The sequence below is a fragment of the Panthera leo genome, chromosome B1 (genome assembly GCF_018350215.1).
Source record: "Panthera leo isolate Ple1 chromosome B1, P.leo_Ple1_pat1.1, whole genome shotgun sequence".
NCBI lineage: Eukaryota > Metazoa > Chordata > Mammalia > Carnivora > Felidae > Panthera > Panthera leo.
In genome coordinates, this window is record NC_056682.1 from 47758277 (window position 1) to 47776780 (window position 18504).

Sequence of the window (18504 nt, forward strand, 5' to 3'; positions counted from 1 at the left end):
CTAGCCTCCTCTGTCAGCCCTGACAAAATACTTAAATGCTGATTTTGTTATGATTCTTGTCTCTGGTCTGTCCATACCCCTCCAGACACCACCCCCCCCCAATATCATAGTAACTACCTGCTCACCACTGCCATCACACTAGCCTCCCTTTACTTTCTTGTATTTGTCATGGTCCCTCCCACCTTTGTACCCGATACTCCTTTTCTGAATGTTCTCCCTTTTCACCTCCTGACCAGGTACTCTCAACGGCACCTGTTACTTCACAGTAGCCTTTACACAACTTCAAATTTATACTAATGCTTTGACTAGTGAGGACATTTGTTCTTTTGAAGTAGTTTGTACACTTCCTGAAGACATGAGAAACCTATTTCTCTGAACTTTGAATCTCTGGCATCTAGCACTCCGCTTGTCACCTACTAAACCCAGAATAAAAATCCATTCCAAGAATAGATGGAGAAATATCACCTGTCCTGTGCTTCTTCCAGACTCTTATTCCACTACTGTTCACTAAGTGCAAGAAAGCTTAGAAATAGACTGGAGATCAGGATACAAAAAATTAGCTATTGATTCATCCATGAAATGTTACTGTGCCTTTTCCAAAAAGGTTAACAAGAAAAGGATGATCACTGTACTCAAAGAATTTATGTTCTGGTGTGATAAGCAAAAACAAAAACAAAAACAAAAAAACAAACAAACAAAAAAATAACCCACCAAACCAAACCCAAAACCCAAACCAAAAAACAAGAAAAGATACACATTGTGACTCTGCTTAAAAGGAAAATACATAAGGAAACAGGATAAATAAAATATCAGGAGTGTCCTTGGGGTGGTCAGTAAAAATATCTGAGAAGAGCAAACTGAGAAACCAAGTGGACAAAAAAATGAGCTGTACAGAGAAGGAAGGGGAGAACATCCCAAGCAGAGAGAATGGCGTATTGAAAGGCCCCAAGTAATAACTGATCTGACATCTTCCAGAAATAAAAAGAAATTGCCTGAACTAACCGTAGAGTGGCAAGGGATAAGATTAAAGGTGGGTCTGGGCTCTGCAGACCAACATAAAGACTGTAGATTTTATTTAAAATGTGATGGATAATCATTGAAGGGATTTAAGTAGGCAGTACCATACTCTGGTTCACATTTGAGCAAGATTACTATTGCTTCTGTGTGAAGAATGGATTCAAATGAGCAAAAGCAGAAGGAAACAGGCTAACTGGGAGTCTTAGGGACTCGTAGACATAACATGGTGTGGAAAAGCAGGTAGCTATGAAATGGAGTGCCACAGACACATTTGAAATATATTTTGAAGATAGAAATAAAAGGACTTGTTAATGGTTATGAGTGCTGAAAGGGACACAAATTGAGGATAACTTCAGGTCTCCAACTTCAACACCTGGGTAAATGATGGTGATATTTGCTGAAATGGAAAGCTGGGGGGAGGGTAGAGAGAGGACAAGAGGACCAAGTAATATAGATCAGAGTAAGAATCTGGCATCAGCCTCTTTTAATCAAGACATTCACCTTTCTGTTCACAGCCATCTCTACAAAGCTGCCCCTATGCATTTTTATGATCCGGTTGAAATTACAGGTCTTTGTCTACCCTACATTGGTTACTGGAAAACAGGATTTTATCTTTCTCAATAATAGTGACTATATAACCAATAGGCTGTACGCCTGATATGAAGACTAGACTTAGTGAAATTCTTTCGACATATAAAGGTCAGTGTCTGCCCAGAGTCTGTAAGCATCCCCAGGAAACAACATCACTGTAACAGGCCCACTGGAGTGAAAAGTGGAAAGCTAGCAGGGTGAAAGACTGGCGGTGTCCTCTACTAATTAAAAAAGAAAGTCCATTTAGCAATGGAGCTGAGAAGTGAGCACCAGCTGGTCCAAAGTTGTACCATCAGAAGAGAGTTCAAACTGTTCTGTAAGCTGAACAGAGGTCGTGATAGGATCTTGTCAATATAATTCAATTAAAGAAAATGGGCTCTAACAGGGTTAGCAGCACATGAAGATCACTGGTGCAGATTTTTAGAAGATAAAATCTATGGCAAAACTAGAAGTCTAGAAACATAGTACCTTTTGGGGAAAAAAAAAAGTCAGGAAAGGCCCCTCTGAAAAGTAGGAAATAAAGACATCACCGTCCTCCACGGCTGCAGTTGGCCACAACAGGATGGGGAGATCACAGGAGACAGCTGGCAAGGATCCTACCTTCCCTCTTACTGAATGCCTGCTCACCCTCTCCAGTCACAATAGCAAAATAGAGACCCCCCAGGTAATCAGCTGAACCCCAGCCATGACATCACAAATTATTTTAGACAGAGTGGCTCCTGTAAGTAAACCCATCATTCTTGAGTTTTGTAAGACACAGAATCCTTTTAAAAGGTGACAAAACTAGGGACTCTCTCCTCAGGAAAATGTGTTTAGAATCATACATTCATTTGCATATAGTCTCAGGATGTCCCCAGCATGCTTTCCCCTCCCCTAAACCAATCTCTCAGGAATCTAAGAATATCGGGTCGAGCTCCTCCATCTTAGCTGAAAGGGAAAGGACCTGATAGACAAAATCTGTGTTTTGGATCAGCCTGGTAACAATGTGTAGGTACCTGTGGTTGAGTCAGCAGCTGAGGCAGACCCTTCTTCCTTACCTTCTATGGCTGTGAAAGAAAAATTCTTTTCTCCGGTCCCTTTGAGTCCGTGGGCCTCCCGATATTTCAAGAGCTTTTGTTGTTACTGTAAATCAAGTTTTGTCTAAAAAGCCATAGCACTGCCCTTCTAAGGATAATAACTAACATTTATCACGTACTTCCCATGATCGGGCATACGCACACGGACCTGGGAAGCCAGTACCACTATTAGCTCCATCCTGCATTTGAAGAAATTTCAGGAAGGGAACTTTCCCAGTATTACCGTTCAATTTTCTCCTCAGAACATGGAAGACTACAAGTCCCAGTGTAATTGCATATAGCTTGGGCCCTGTTTCTGGTTATGTCCAATAGAATGTGAAAGGAAATACTGTTATTCCCTTGTCCCCAAAATGTTATGTGTGATGTTTTATGGTTTGCTATACACTCCTCAGCCAGCTGAATGCAGATATTGAGCAGAGCACCTAAGGGATGCCAGAAGCCAGTAAATGGAAGGGCATGGATCCTTTTATCACCATCTGGAGTAGAGGTACCCAGGAAAGTCGTTCCATAAGGCACACCTGAGCTGGATTTTCTGCACGCTAGAAATCTACTTATTACACGTTAAGCCAGGTGTTAACAACCTTAATGAAGACATTTATGCACAATCATTTGATGGCCTGGGACTCAAACCCGGGTCTTCTGATTTCAAAACACTCAAGTTTAACGGCAACACTATGCAGTTCCCCATCTAAATGTTCAGCACTTACCCTTTTGATAAAGATACAGTAACTGATTAGTTACAGATTTTTAAGGAGAGCTAAGGGGAGCCTGTCCCAGAGAGTCTGTGACTAGAATAAAATAGAGGAATGTTTGGGCAGTGTGTCTTAGAAGTGGAAGAATAGAGAATGCTTGGAGAGTGTTTGCCCAGCCTCTGTCTTAATCATATGATGGCCTGGCTGTGGCATCCTTCTCATTGTTGGCCAGCAAACTATGAACAAAACAACTTGAAATCTCAAAGAAATCACAATCACTCCCACAGAATTGTCTCTGAACCTTTAGGATAAAAAGAGCTTTCTGAGGGAATTAAGATAATTACTGAAGGAAGACTGACAGAAATTGTTACACCAGCATGAGTGACATCTGGTGCTGTGTTAATGAGAACTGGGACATGGGAAGATAGGGAAGAACATCTTGATGATATAGAAGAGAAATAAGTGGCTATCACTTCAGATGGAATGCTATTAGGTCCTGGACTCTTCCAGGAGTTAAAAAAAAAAAAGGTAAAAATAAAATAGAATTTGCTTGAATAAAGGAGGAAAAAAAATAAAGGATCTGGGATTGAACTCTACTCTGTATCCTGGGAAACAGAAAATGAACAGATGGTCATAAGAAATGCAGAGATTTACAAATATGGAGGGGGGGGGGGAACAAAGAATTTTAGAACTATAAAAGTAGAGCATATTGGCTCTTCATAATGAGAGATGTTAAGACAGATGATGTAGGGAAGAGCGGTTGGCAGTGGAGAGAATAGTAGGTAGCCTCTGTGTTAATAGCTTACATCTTGTTCCAGATGACGAACTGACTTCTGGTTTTCTCGTTAGATCAGTGGAACATATTTTTAGAGTGATTTCTTTCTACATTGGTGGAAAAGAAAATGGGGCAATGACATCGTATCCTCTTCTTTGCTAAGAAGGTGAAGGAATTTCTACCAACAATGGACTCTATTCTTACCTTAGAGATCAGAACACCCATGGGAAATAAAGACCAAAAGGCCTCCAGTATCTCTCCTGCCATCACCCTACGCTCCACATCAGGCTTGGAGACTTACACAGCCCTATCAGGTATTATTTATTCGCTTTCTTCAGAGGAATCTCTTGTGAAACTATCAGAGTCAAAAGACTATGGATAACTCACTTGTAAAGATGTCACTTCTGTCCATTTTGATCTATAGGTTCAATGCAACCCCAATCAAAAAAGAAGTTTTCGGTGCTGTTCATCTGACAAGCTAATTTTAAAATCTATATGGAGGCAAATATATATGCATTCTGACTTCTCTGCAGAATATACAAAGAACATCTTCAAACCAGTAAGAAAAGAAGAATAGATGGCAAAATGGAAAGACAGGCAAAGGCTAAAATAGGATTCACAAAAGGGGGTATCCTAATTATCATCACCTATTTGCAAGCACTGCTTAACTACCATCAATAATCCCAGAAATGCTCATTAAAAACCACATGATATAATACGACACAAACTCTATTAGCGAGTGTGGCTGAAGGCACAGAGAACAGGACCTCTCCTGCACTGCTGGAGGACGTGGAATTTCTATAACCACTTAGGAAAGTATTCAGCATTATCTGCCAAATATGGACATATACATATCCTGTGACCAGAATGCCCATAGGTCCTAGTTTACACAAGGCAGACTCAACATATACCTATTTTTCTGGTATAATGACTCCTGGTAACTCCTTTCCCTCTCAAAGTGTACTCGCTTGGATGATAAGTTTTATTCTACCAGTAGCCTAGATATTTCACAATGAGGTACATACTCAACATAAAGGTGTGTATATATGGTACAAAAGACATGAACAAGAATGTTAACAGCAGCACTATTCTCAATCTCAATAGACAAGTATTGGCAGAAGCCCTAATGTCCATCACAGTAGGATGAACAAATAATTCTTGGTAACTTAATTCAATAGAATGTGATTAACAGTCTCCTTTAAGCTGATAAGGAGTCTGAATGCATATTAAAATTTATTTATTTGCACTCTCCACAGCCCATGTTTTGGTTTTGATGATATAATTTACGTTTTTTTATCTCATGCATCCATTAACAAATTATTATAGCTATATATTTTTTTACTACTTTTGTCTCTTAACATTCATCTAGCTATTATTAGATTAATAAACAATTCACCTACCACTGTTACACTAGAGTATTCTGAATTTCCCTATACAGTTGGCCCTTGGACAAACAAGGATTAGAAGAACTGACTCTCCCCTACACAGTTAAAAATCCACATAGGATTTATTTTTGACTCCTCCTAAAATTAACTAATAGCCTACTATTACTGAGAGCCTTATCAATAACACAGTCAATTAACACCTATTTTATGTCTTCTATATGTACTATATTACTTAATAAGCTAGAGAAAAATTTCTATTAAGAAAATCATAAGGGAAAACACATTTACAGTACTGTACTTACTATATTTATAAAAAAAATCCATATACATAGACTTGCACAGTTCAAACCCATGTTGCTCAAGGGTCAAATTGTAGATTTACTTTAACCAGTGAGATTTATACTGTCCTAGTTTAATTAGCATCCTTCTGTCTCAGCTTCTCTAAGTCCCTTTAACATTTCTTGTCTAGTGGTAAAATACTTCAGCTTTGCTGGTCTGGAAAACGCTCTCTCCTATTCGGAAGGAAAACTTTGCCAAGGATAGTATCCTTGGTTGACAGTTTTCCGTTTTTTGTTTTTCTTTCAGCATTTTGAATATATTGTGCCATTCTCTTCTGGCTGGCAAAGTTTCTGCTGAAAAATCTGCTCATAGTCTTATGGGGGTTCCCCTATAAAACAAATTACTTTTTCTCTTACTGCTTTTAAGATCCTCTTGTCTTGACTGTTTGACAGTTCTATCAGGTCTCATAATAGGTATCTTTTGGATCCATTTTTCTGGTGGGGGGTGTTAAGGGAGGAGGATTTTCTGAGTTTCTTAGATCTGGGTGTGTTTCCTTCTACAAGATAGTGTTTACAGCATTCCTTCTTCAAACAATTTTCTGCCCCTTTCTCTCTGCCTTTTCTCCTGCTAGGTCCCCTATGATGCATATATTAGTACACTTATAGTGGTCCCTAAATCCCTTAAGCTATTTTCTCTCTTTTTATTCTTTTTTTTCTTTTTGTTGTTCTTGTTGGACAAGATTCCACTGTGCTGTCTTTGAGGTTACTGATCCTTTCTTCCACTTATCTAATCTGTTGTTGAGCCCCTTTATTGAATTTTTCAGTTATTATATTCCTTGGTTCTAGGCTTTCTGTTTGGTACCTTCTTACATTTTGTATCTCTTTATTGAAAGTCTCACTTTGCTCATGCATTGCTCTCCTTACCTTTGTGAACATCCTTATTTTGAACTCTTATCAGGTAAATCATTTACCTCAATTTCATTAAGCTTTGTTTCTGGAGTTTTATCTTGTTTTTTGTTTGTTTGGAACATAGTCTTCTGTTTCTTCATTTTTCTTGACTCTGTTTTGGTTTCTGCACATTTGATAAAATAACATTTCTCCCAGGCTTGAAAGAGTGGTCTCATCTGGGGTCAAGCTTATAATTTCACCTGAACCTAGATCTTTGTCGACCCTGAAACTTCTGTAATTGTACAAGCCTCCATCTTTCTTCTTAGTGGCTCCCAGTGGTTGAAGGGGGCCAAAACTTGTGAGTGTCCCAAAGGGAGAGATCTCAGCACCTAAAAGAGGCTCATTGGAAGCCAGACCCTTAAGCAGCATTTTTTGTTTTCTTGTTTTTATTTTTTGTTTTTTTGTTTTCTGAGAGAGGAAGAGAGCTAAAGAGCATGCATACATGCACACACACGAATGGGGGTGGGGGGCAGAGGAAAAGGGAGAGAGAATCTTAAGCAGGCTTCACATCCAGCACAGAGCCTGACATGGAGCTCAATCTCAGGACATGAGATCATGACCTGAGCCCAAATCCAAAATTGACCTAAGTCACCTAAGCACCCTGACAGCAGCTTTTAAAGTGCATAAGCAAAACTCTTTCAAAAACTCCAAGCTGAGAATTTGTCTGATCCTTCTGCCCCAAGCTCTGGAAGAATAGTTGGTTAAGAACTATTTCCTTGTTTGGTACAGTGAGGGACCCATGAGTGCAAGCCCCATTAGTCACCAGAGCCAGGTTATCATGGCGTGAATCTTCTAGCAGCAGCTACAATAGCCAGGGTACCAGACATGTGCACAAGTTCTTTCTAGAGAGACACTCAATGTGTAGGGGTGTGTGTGTGTGTGTGTGTGTGTTTCTTTTTCCCCATTCACATGATTTGTAGGAATCAGTCAGCTAGTTTCTGGATCTCTTTCAGAGAGGATTGTGTCATGTGTAGCTATTGATTCAGTGTGGCCATGGGAGGAGGTGAATTCAACAGCTACCAGTTATCACCTCAGACCAGATGATACAGCAATAAAATGAACAAATTACATCTATATATACAATATAGCTGTACAGTGATCATTTTTATAGTAATAATTCATTTACCTGTACCTTGTTTTATACGGTCTTCTGTATATGTATTACTACTTCAATTTAAAAACTTAAACTTCCATCCTGGCTGCATATTTGCATTGCCCCCCCCCCCCCCCACACACACAGTCCCTTCAGATATAAAGCAGAGGAAAGAAACAATGAAAATTCTTCCCAGTTAGGTTACTCTGTCTTCCCTGCAGTGGTCTTCACACCTACCAAATAAACCTGTCCTGGAGCAGGTCTCACCTACAGCACTAACTCCAATCCAACTGCTTTGAATGTTTGGGGTTCTATGTTGGGCAAGATGATAAAGTCTTTATACCCAATAGCAACAGCACATTGTCCTCAAATACCATTATCTGCCATGGTAATTAGACAGGAAGAAATGGTAAGTGTTATATATGGGTTTACCCAGAGAGAACACCACTCTATGATTCCCAGAGTTACAACAAAGGGGAAAAACAAAAACAAAAAAATATTTGCCATTAGTAAATTCATTTGACTTGTGGAGGAGAAAGGAGAGGTGTGCATGAGACTATGGACTTCTAGATATTGAAAACAGAATTAAGAGGAGTGAACAAGAGAGAAGAACCAAAGATCTTAAACCTGCTTTGGGCTTTTGCTGCTTGAGCTTAACACAAAGTCTTCTAATAAAAGATCAAAGGGGAAGACACTAAACGATGCACCTCTAGTCACTTTGGAGTAGAGCTATATTGCTTTCTAAGTAACTCAAAGGTGAAACACTTCTATCTTCTCATACTTTTGGATAACATCATCAGTCCTAACAATTAACTGTGGTCTTAGGCTACATTAGAGAAGCATTAGAGATGACTGGGTGTTCTATGAAATTAGTCTACTTTAGAAAGAAAATTTTATACACACACACACACACACACACTGTAGTAGACAAAACTTTGAACTAGTCTCACCAGCAGTACTGGAGTTTTGTCCAAAGACATTCCTCACTTTCTAGAATATGATCTGGGGAGACAGCATCAAGGAATTGTAGACGGAGTGGCTAGAACAAGTCTAGAGAGGCAGGCTTACTTGGAAGGTGAAGGCAAACAGCAGCATAGCCCTCGATGTACACAACTCTTTTCCTCCTGCAAACAGAGGAACTTGAGCAGGATACATTTGGGATAATCTGAACTCTTAAGATGGGTGCAGTAAACCCAGATGGGTTGTATAACCCATCTGTCAGGAGAAGCAACAATGGTCCCTGCCTGGATAAAATCCTTGATAGGTTAAGATCAAACAATATGTTTCCAGCTAAGCATCATCAAGCAATTAAGAAAGTGGCCAGTAAGAAAGAATCAGGAGAAAGAACAAATAACAGATTTAGATACTAATGGCTTTAAATATGGAGATTACCAGACACAGATGTAGACGGTTATATGTGAAGCACATACAAAAATGTATGTGTTTTTTTTTAATTGTTTTTTTTAACATTTATTTATTTTTGAGACAGAGAGAGACACAGCATGAACGGGGGAGGGGCAGAGAGAGAGGGAGACACAGAATCGGAAGCAGGCTCCAGGCTCTGAGCCATCAGCCCAGAGCCCGACGCGGGACTCGAACTCACGGACCGCGAGATCGTGACCCGAGCTGAAGTCAGACGCTCAACTGACTGAGCCACCCAGGCACCCCCAAAAATGTATGTTAAAATCTCAAAGTTTGTAATAAGAAACTATCATTAAATAATAGATTTGAAAAATTAAATAAATCTATAAGTGCAAAACATAGCTGTTCAAATAAAAATGATGGACAAGTTAAACAGCAAATTTGACACCCCTGTAGAAAAATCCAATAAAATACAGAATATAGCACATTGAGACAAAATTAAGAAAATGAAATACATTTTTATCTCATTTGACAGAGACAGAGAGAGCAAGAGTGAGCAGGGGTGAGGGAAAGAAGGAGAGAGAAAGACTCTTAAGCAAGCTCCACGCTTAGCACAGAGCTGGATGCAGGGCTCAATCCCACAACTCTGGGATCATGACCTGAAGTGAAATCAAGAGTCAGATGTTCATTCAACTGAGCCACCCAGGAGCCCCATAAAATACAAGTTATATTTTAAAAGACAGACAGAAGGGCACCTGGGTGGCTCAGTCAGTTAAGCGTCCGACTCTGACTTTTGATTTTGGCTCAGGTCATGATCTTATGGTTCATGAGATTGGGGCCCACTTCAGACTCTGTGCTGACAGCATGGAGTCTGCTTGGGATTCTGTCTCTCTCTCTCTCTCTGCCCCTCCCACGCTCATGTGGGTACTCTCTCTCACATGTGCGTGCTCTCTCTCACACTTTAAAAAATAAATAAAACAAAAAATAGGCAGAATAGCGGAAAGGTAATATATACATATACACGGAGTCCTAGAGGGAAAAAGAAAAAAAAGAATGGAGAACACATAGTGTTTACAGATATAATGGATGAAAAATTTTCAAACTGATGAAAGTATTATGTAACACTGACAAAACCAGGAATCATAATACAAATCAAGCAGGATAAATGAAAAGAAATTTCTCTATAGACCTGTTGTCATGCACTGAAGAACATCAAAAACAGGAATAGTTTTTAAAAAGAAACCATGGCGGGGGGGGGGGGGGGGGGGAAGAAAAACCCTGATTTTCCAAAAAGAACTAAAATTAGAAGAACAGCAGAAATCAAAGCACCCACAAAGGAAGCTGGTAAACAATGGAATGCAATGTACAAGTGATTTCACTTAGAAATAATTTTAATCTAGAAAGTAAAACATGAACTCAGCAGAAAAGAACAATTATAATCAAATTCAGAAAAGTAAAAAACTATTCAGTACCACTCATCAAGCTAATCACTGGATCTAGAACACTGCCGTTGAAATACCCACGTTCCAATGCCTTTTACTCACCATAGAAAGTCTCTAAACAGGAGGAAAATGGCTTTCACTACGCTTCCGCCATATAAATGTTACATAAATGTATCGAAGTGCTGGAACTCAAAATCATAAAGTTTACCTACAAGGAGACCAGTCAAAGGAAGTTTTTGCCTTTTCAGCATCTGTAATCAAGAAAAGCCAAATCAAAATGGAATAGAATGGGCCACGTGCAAGCAAATTGATCCTATCTGCCCAGATTTGCCAAGGCCTCTGGCATAAGGGAAACAAAAAAGGGCAGAGGGAAGACAACGTAGCTAACGTGCAGGAAATCAGGGAAAACGGCGCAAGGTCAGTTCATAGCAAAGTGTAGGACCTCAACTGCAGAAGAACCTTACAGCCTAAACTAAGGATTTTGTTCTTTATCCCAAGAGCAAATGACGTCAGCTGAATTCCTTGGACTTTTGTGGTAGAGTAGTTATATTACATTTAAAAGAGGTCACTCCGAATTCAAATGTGGAAACCGATTATGGCAGAGTCGGCCATTCCCATGGTTGACTAGCTCGGTGGCTATGCTCAGGAATCATTCCTAGAAAAGCTGACCAGATCCTACTTCTTCAATCCTTCAGTGATACCACAAGCACCTGTTCCCTATGACCGCTACTAAATCCTTTTCTTCTTAAAAAATCTAAAATGATTTCAGTTCCCTGTCATGGAATCTGACATAGTATAAATCCTATATATTGGTATATATTTATATAGGACTTAAATCATATTAATCAGATTAAATTATATTTAATCATATTTAAACTTCAAGGAAATGAGCTCCAGGTCATTAGAAAATAAGATATTGATAGATCATCCAAGAGATAGAGCATCAAGACCATTAATATTGAAATTAGAACCGTTTCCTTTGGTACTATCACCTAGAAGTAGTGCCTATTAAAGGAAGCTTTAGCATATCGAGAATTTATTGCAGTAGACTTGTGTGTAAAAAAAAAAAATCAGAAAAAGGGAACATGGTTTTATCCTCATCTAAAGAAAAAGTTATAAGCTAACAATCTGAAATTCTTAAGCCACAGTCAAAGCACCAGCAAACCATAAAAGACTTTCTTCTCTTTAGTAGCTAAAGGCTAGCATGGCCAAAAATCAGATTCAAAATCTGAACACCGGTTTGCTGAATTACAGAGTAAGTTGGATTCACAGTCTCCCTGCGTTTTTATCTGAAAGCAGCAATTGCCCAATATTAAAATCCTAAGACTTGGTTTGGGGATATTTAGTTCGATTCAGATGGCTCTGGATTACTCGAACCTCATAAAACTATAATAATCAAGGAGCATCCCTTGCTAGTAGAACTACCCAGCATCTATTCTCGTGACTTTTGGAAGACCTTAAAATAAACTCATGTGAGGCAAGAGCATGTTAACTGTCCTAAAGCCCCATCTCTATCAACTCTCTTTGCTTCCAGATATGCATATTCATATTCAAGTCAGGTCTCTTAATTGGAAAAGGTCTGACAGATCTTCATAACCATAATGGCGGGAGATACAATTAGTTAACATGAGAAAGAAACTTTTATGCATTTTTCACTGGTTAAGGATTCATTCATCTGAGAAATATTACTGAGTACTTATTATATATCAGGCAGTGTTCTAAATACTGGTAATATGGCAGTAAAGGACATGAACACAGTCCTTGCTTTCATAATAAAGTATTTGACTGAAGTGAAGAAATGAGCAGACCATATATAGATGTGGTGCAAGAGCATCTGGGCAGACAAAGGAGCATATACAAAGGTCCTGAGGTGGAAATTCACTTCTCCCTATCAGGAAGATCAATATGTCTGAAGCAGAATGGATCTCACTGAAAGTAACAGGAGATGGAATCAGAAATAGGCAAGACTCTAAGCAGCAGCATAGAACTTTGTGGGCCATAGTAAAGACTTGGATTTTGTACAATCATAATATGGCAACCATGGCTATTGATGATCTAAGAGTATGCTCTAGAAACTCATGATGAAAACAATATGCTATGTAGCACTCTTTATAGGTATATAAATAAAAGAAAAACAAAACTCAACTTTGCTAACCACTGAAGGGTATTTTATTTTATTTTACTTTATTTTATTTATAAAACACAACAGTCCAATCAGAGCTTGAAAGATGTAACTTAAAAGATGTAACTAAGATTCAGTTTTCCTGAATGTTTTCTGGACTGATTGCCTATTGGTCCCATCCTCAAACTTTTCTCTCATGGCAATGAAAGAACTATCAGGAATACCCAGAGCGCCATCATTCTCTAAGCATGTCCAGCTGAAAGAGGATGTGCTCTTTTTATCATCTCACAGGGAAAGGAAACTTTTCTAACCTGGAAGCTTTATAAATACCTCACTAGAATAACCCAAAAGAATATTACTTGCTTTGGTCATTTTAAACACCCATCCCAATATACAGCAGATTGGGCTGATTGCATAAACCAAGAGCCCACTGCTAGAGTAGGGAACTGGGTCAGACCAAACTACTTAGCTACAAGATACAAAAATGGTTAATTTCCAAACAGTAACTTAGAGTATTCTTATTGGAAAATGGTTGTGCCAAAAAAGGAAGTTGTGGAAGATACCAGCAACTGCCTACCAGAATAATTTTTGGAGTAACCAATTGTATTAGTTTGTTCAAGCTGCCATAGCAAAGTACCATAGTCGGGTTGACTCAAACGACAGAAATTTATTTCTTCGCAGTTCTAGAGACTACAAGTCTGAGCCACACAGTCCATTTCTTCTGAGGCCTCTCTGACATATACAGATGCTAGTCTTCTGTGTCTTCACATCACCTTGCTTCTATGTGTGTCCATGTCCAAATGTACTCTTCCTATAATGACACCAGTCCCATTGAATTAGGGACCACCCTAATGACCTCACTTTAATGATTTCTTTAAGGACCCTATCTCCAAGTATAGGTGCATTCTGAGGTACTGGGAATGAGGAATTCAACATATGAATTTGGTGGGGGGGCAGGGAACATATGTGTCAAATAACCATGGGGGAGGGGGAAAAAGTTACAAACAGAGAGGGAAGGAGGCAAACCATAAGAGACTCTTAAATACAGAGAACAAACTGAGGGTTGAAGGGGGGGTGGTATGGGGGAGAGGGGAAGGTAGGTGATGGGCATTGAGGAGGGCACTTGTAGGGATGAGCACTGGGTATTGTATGGAAACCGATTTGACAATAAATTATATTAAAAAGTAGCACAATAAAAGATATTTTTCTTCTGTGCCTAGTTCGTGAACATTTATAAGCAGATTCAAGATGCTTTCATATGTTAACTGCTAACCTAATATTGAGGGTTACTCTCCACCAGGCTTTGTGCTAAATGTTTCACATGTATTATCTGATTTAATCCTCACACTAAATCTTGTGTTTTTCCACCCCACTCCCAAAAACAAGCAGCAGCAGCAGCTTTTATGAGTCCCTAGACCCTAAATTAAGAAAAGATCTGGGTTAATCGAGGATAGCAATCAATCTCCGGGTCTTAACAGCAGCCGCAGAACTTTCCCTGAGCTATCCTAATTTCAGGGCTTGCTAATAGCTGTTGGGTAGAAATTGCCACCTGGATTTGAGCAGTGACTTAATCCCATGAGGAAGTCGGAAGCTAAGCCAGAGTGGCACAGATCTGGAAAAAACGATCTTTGTGTCACCCTGAGTTCTTCACATATAAAACAGGTTTCACACACACACACACACACACACACACAAAATTTAAGTAATACCCTACAGAGCAGTGACTTTCATCTGGGGTTGCATACCCCAGAATGTCTGGGCCCCACCCCAGAATCTGTAGGAGCGAGGCCTGGCCATCCGTTTATCTTTTATAAGCTCTGCAGGTAATTCTAATATGCAGTGATAGCTGAGAAACATTTTCATAGAGATAATATGATAAGGTATCTAAAGAATATCTTTTGTGAAGATTGGAAAAGAAAGAATAACTCCTGATTTCATTCCTGTCCTAGACACTAACAACCCGATTCAGTTTCTCTCTTAGACTCAGGATTTCAGTCATCTTACACATGGGCATCACTGCAACAGGAGCCTGTTCCTGTTGAAATAATAACGAATGAGACCCCTCCCCCCAGCAATTAGCTCCTGGGGTTTCTAAAATATTTACGAAGCATGTATCATTTCCTGGTGTTATACATAATATAAGATTTGCCCTAAAGGTACTTATATTCCAAAACAGATAAATTTAAGAATAGGCTCAAAAACTCCAGGGAAGTAGTTTCATTATTTATTAGAAGTGCAAAGTTTTAGTTTTCTCTAAATAATAGCTTCAGGCGAGTTACCTATTCTCTCACTTGGTGAGAGAATGGGCAAAACATACTGGATAACTGATGTCAAGTGACCTGTGTTTACTTAGGATCTATCTGTCTTGTTGATTGTTGGTTCTGGGCCTGGACCACCTAAAAAAGCATCTTTGCCAAACTATCCTTTCAACTGAATTGAAGAAGCAGAACTTTGAGCAACGGCTTACCTTCCATGGCTATGAAATCCTCAGGCACTAGAAAGAAGATTCTGCCACTTTGGGATACAGATGTGACACTGACTTCTAGTTGGAAGGCTACAATATGTCTGCATGGAATGCTTAGCGTTTATGCTGATCCTGCCCAGAAGGCATTGCTGCCTCCCTTCTCTCCGCTAACAGTCTGGCACTGGGGGGTAGCAAGTATCTTTTATCTACCTTGTAATCTTGGATCTCAATAAGCATTATCTCTATTCTATTCCACTACAAGGGAGAAGTCAAAAACATCTGGAAGATCTTTCTCTGCCTGATTTAAAGAGAGGTTTAATTCAGTCTATTTAGCTGAACCTTCTTTTAGCAACTAAACGTAACTACACTGAGGAGGAGACCAGGTAGGGTCTCGGTCACCAATGTAGCACTAGCACCTAGTTAATTCATGAACCATATAGAATCTTTTGTAAACATTTCAGTGAAATGTCTATTTAAACATAGGGAAGTTTATGTACATGAATGAATAATGTCCTTCAATGCATTCACCATAGAATGCTATGAGGAGGGTATCATGTGGGTCTTTCCCACCCCTGTGGCTCTCAGTACCAGCAATTTATGAGCCATAAATAAACCTCTACATAGATTGCAGCTGAATGTTTGTGTAAACATGGGGGCAGTTGAACATACATTTTAATATGTACTTTGAGGAAATTAATGCCCTTCTAATAACCCATTCAGAAACTGTCCCAAAGAGGACAGTTTGAGGCCAATCTTGAAAAAAGCAGAGTTCACAGAGAGAAGAGAAAAAGAACATACACCCTGATAAGAGAAACGGTTTTACAAAGTCATGAATTTAAGAAAGTGATGGCATAATCTGGGATATGGAAGACATCATGGCTTGATCATAGTGAGCACTAGGGAAAAGCCTGAAGGGAAGACTGGAAAAAAGGTAAGGACTTAATCATTTGGGCTGGACTAGAAAACTTGAGCTCTATGCTCTAGATTAAGGGAGACTGTTAAAGTATTTTAAGGTTGGGGCTGCCAAGGTTATGCTCACGTTGTAGAAGAATCACTCCTGGGGCTCTAAGATTGGAAAGACCAGCTGAAAGTGTACAGAGGGATACTATTAGGAGATAAAGGAGGAATCTCACTAAAGAGCATGAGTGGAATATTAGACATTCAAGGGATATTAAGGTGGTTTAGTTGCCATTTGCATGTAAGCAGTCAGGGGATAAGTAGTCTTGAATGACCACCAGATTTGTGGTATCAAAGACTAGGGGCTAGAGTTGCCATTCTTCTAAAAAGAAAAGCAGATGAGAAGCATCAAATATGGTGGAATATATGGTACACTGAATTTCAAATCTATACCTGTATTGTACCTAGGTGTCACATTCTAATAAGCAAATGGAAATGCCTGCCATTCCCGAAAACCTACCAGACATCAAGTGTTATCCTATTGTATACCTTACCTAATTTGTAGCTTTTAAATCTTCATGACTAGAATTATTCTCTCAGGACCAATGATCTGATTCTTAAAATATTTCAGTTAAGACCAGTGCAAATGTAACATTGAATGTCAGAGGCACAGTGAGAATGCAGATCTATACGAGTCTAAATGCCACATTTGTCCTCCTTTCCAGGGCCTCACCAAAGCTTAGGAGATCTATCAAAACTGAAAATATTGATTTGGAAGTAATCTAGCTATAGGTAGTAGTTGGGAGTCATAAGAAGAAATTCACACAAGAGAGTCTCTATGGTGACACAGTAATTATTAGTTACTGGTAAGACCAAAATGTTTGTGACACTGCCCTTCTCACCTTTTCCTGGTCCCCATATTTCAGATTATTTCTTCCCTCCTAATCCATTCTCACTGTTGCTATATTAGTATTTCTCGAGCATGACCCAAATCATGCCCCACACTGGCTTAAGCATTCATTTATTCAATGGATATTTGAACATCCATTGTAAGGCTACTAGATAAAAAGAAAAGTCAAAGCCCTGCCCGCAAGGAGGTCACAGTCTAATGGAGAAAGCATTTAATCAAGAGAAGTAACGTACAGTACAACCTTGGATCGTAACTTGTTCTGTGAGTGTTCCTCAAGACAAGCAAACATCTGTAATAAATTTTAACTGTATAAATGAGTGATGTCTTGCAGTAGTATGTGATCCCGAATATAACACGATCACAACTGAGCCAATGGTCCTAGAGAAATTAGCTTTGGTATCTGAGTGCTTTGCATTACAAGCATGTTTCCAGAATGAATTGTGCTCACAAACCAAGATTTTACTGTCATTGCCAAGTAGAGCTAGGTCCATGGTTCTACAGTAACGCAGAGGAGAAATACCTAAGCTACATGTCACTGCAGTGGGTGGACATACAAAAGAAAATGCTCTATAAACTCCATTTAGAAAGACAAGAGGGGTGCCTGGTTGGCTCAGACAGTTAAGTGTCTGACTCTCGGTTTTGGCTCAGGTCATGATCTCACAGTTTCGTGGGTTCAAACTGATAGTATGGAGCCTGCTTGGGACTCTGTCTCCCCCTCTGTCTGCCTCTCCCCTACTTTCACTGTCTGTCTGTCAAAATAAACTTCTAAAAAAAAGAAAGAAAGAAAGAGGAGAGATAGGTGAAAAACCCTGCAGGGAGACTTTTTGGCAGAAAGGGCTTCATCGCAAAGCATGGCAGTACCAGGCTTTTAAGAAACTGACAGATTAGGTAGGGATAAAGGAGACGAGCTGTGGGAGAAATCAGGTGACACATCATGAATGGTCTTGTGCGCTTAGCTCAGGAGTTTGGATTTAATCCCAAAGAAATGAGAAACCATAGAAAGGTATATAACAGAGAGATTTGAACAGATTTACACTTCGGAAAACTACTCGCGCTTTGATGGAGAGATAAGTGTTAGATAAGCCTGCAAACAAGGATATCCCTTAGGAGGCTAGAGGAATAGTCCAGGGAGAAACTGATAACTTTGATTATTGATCCAAACAAATGTCTTAGCCTAACATTCAATGCACCCCACAATCGGGCTCTAAACTCCCTTCCCAATCTTCTGTCCAATATCCCCTTTCCAACAGACTGCTTCCATCAAAAACCATCTGGCTATTTTACAAGTCTTACTCCCATGGTCTATGCTCCGTACTCCAGACCCCAGTTCAGATTATCTTTACGGCATATAGCACATACCTGCGTGGCAGGTAGTAGATGGCTCAAAACAAAGTGAGGTTAATTTTAAAAAGAGCAGATAGTTTTAAAATTCAGATGTTTTATAGCCACGAC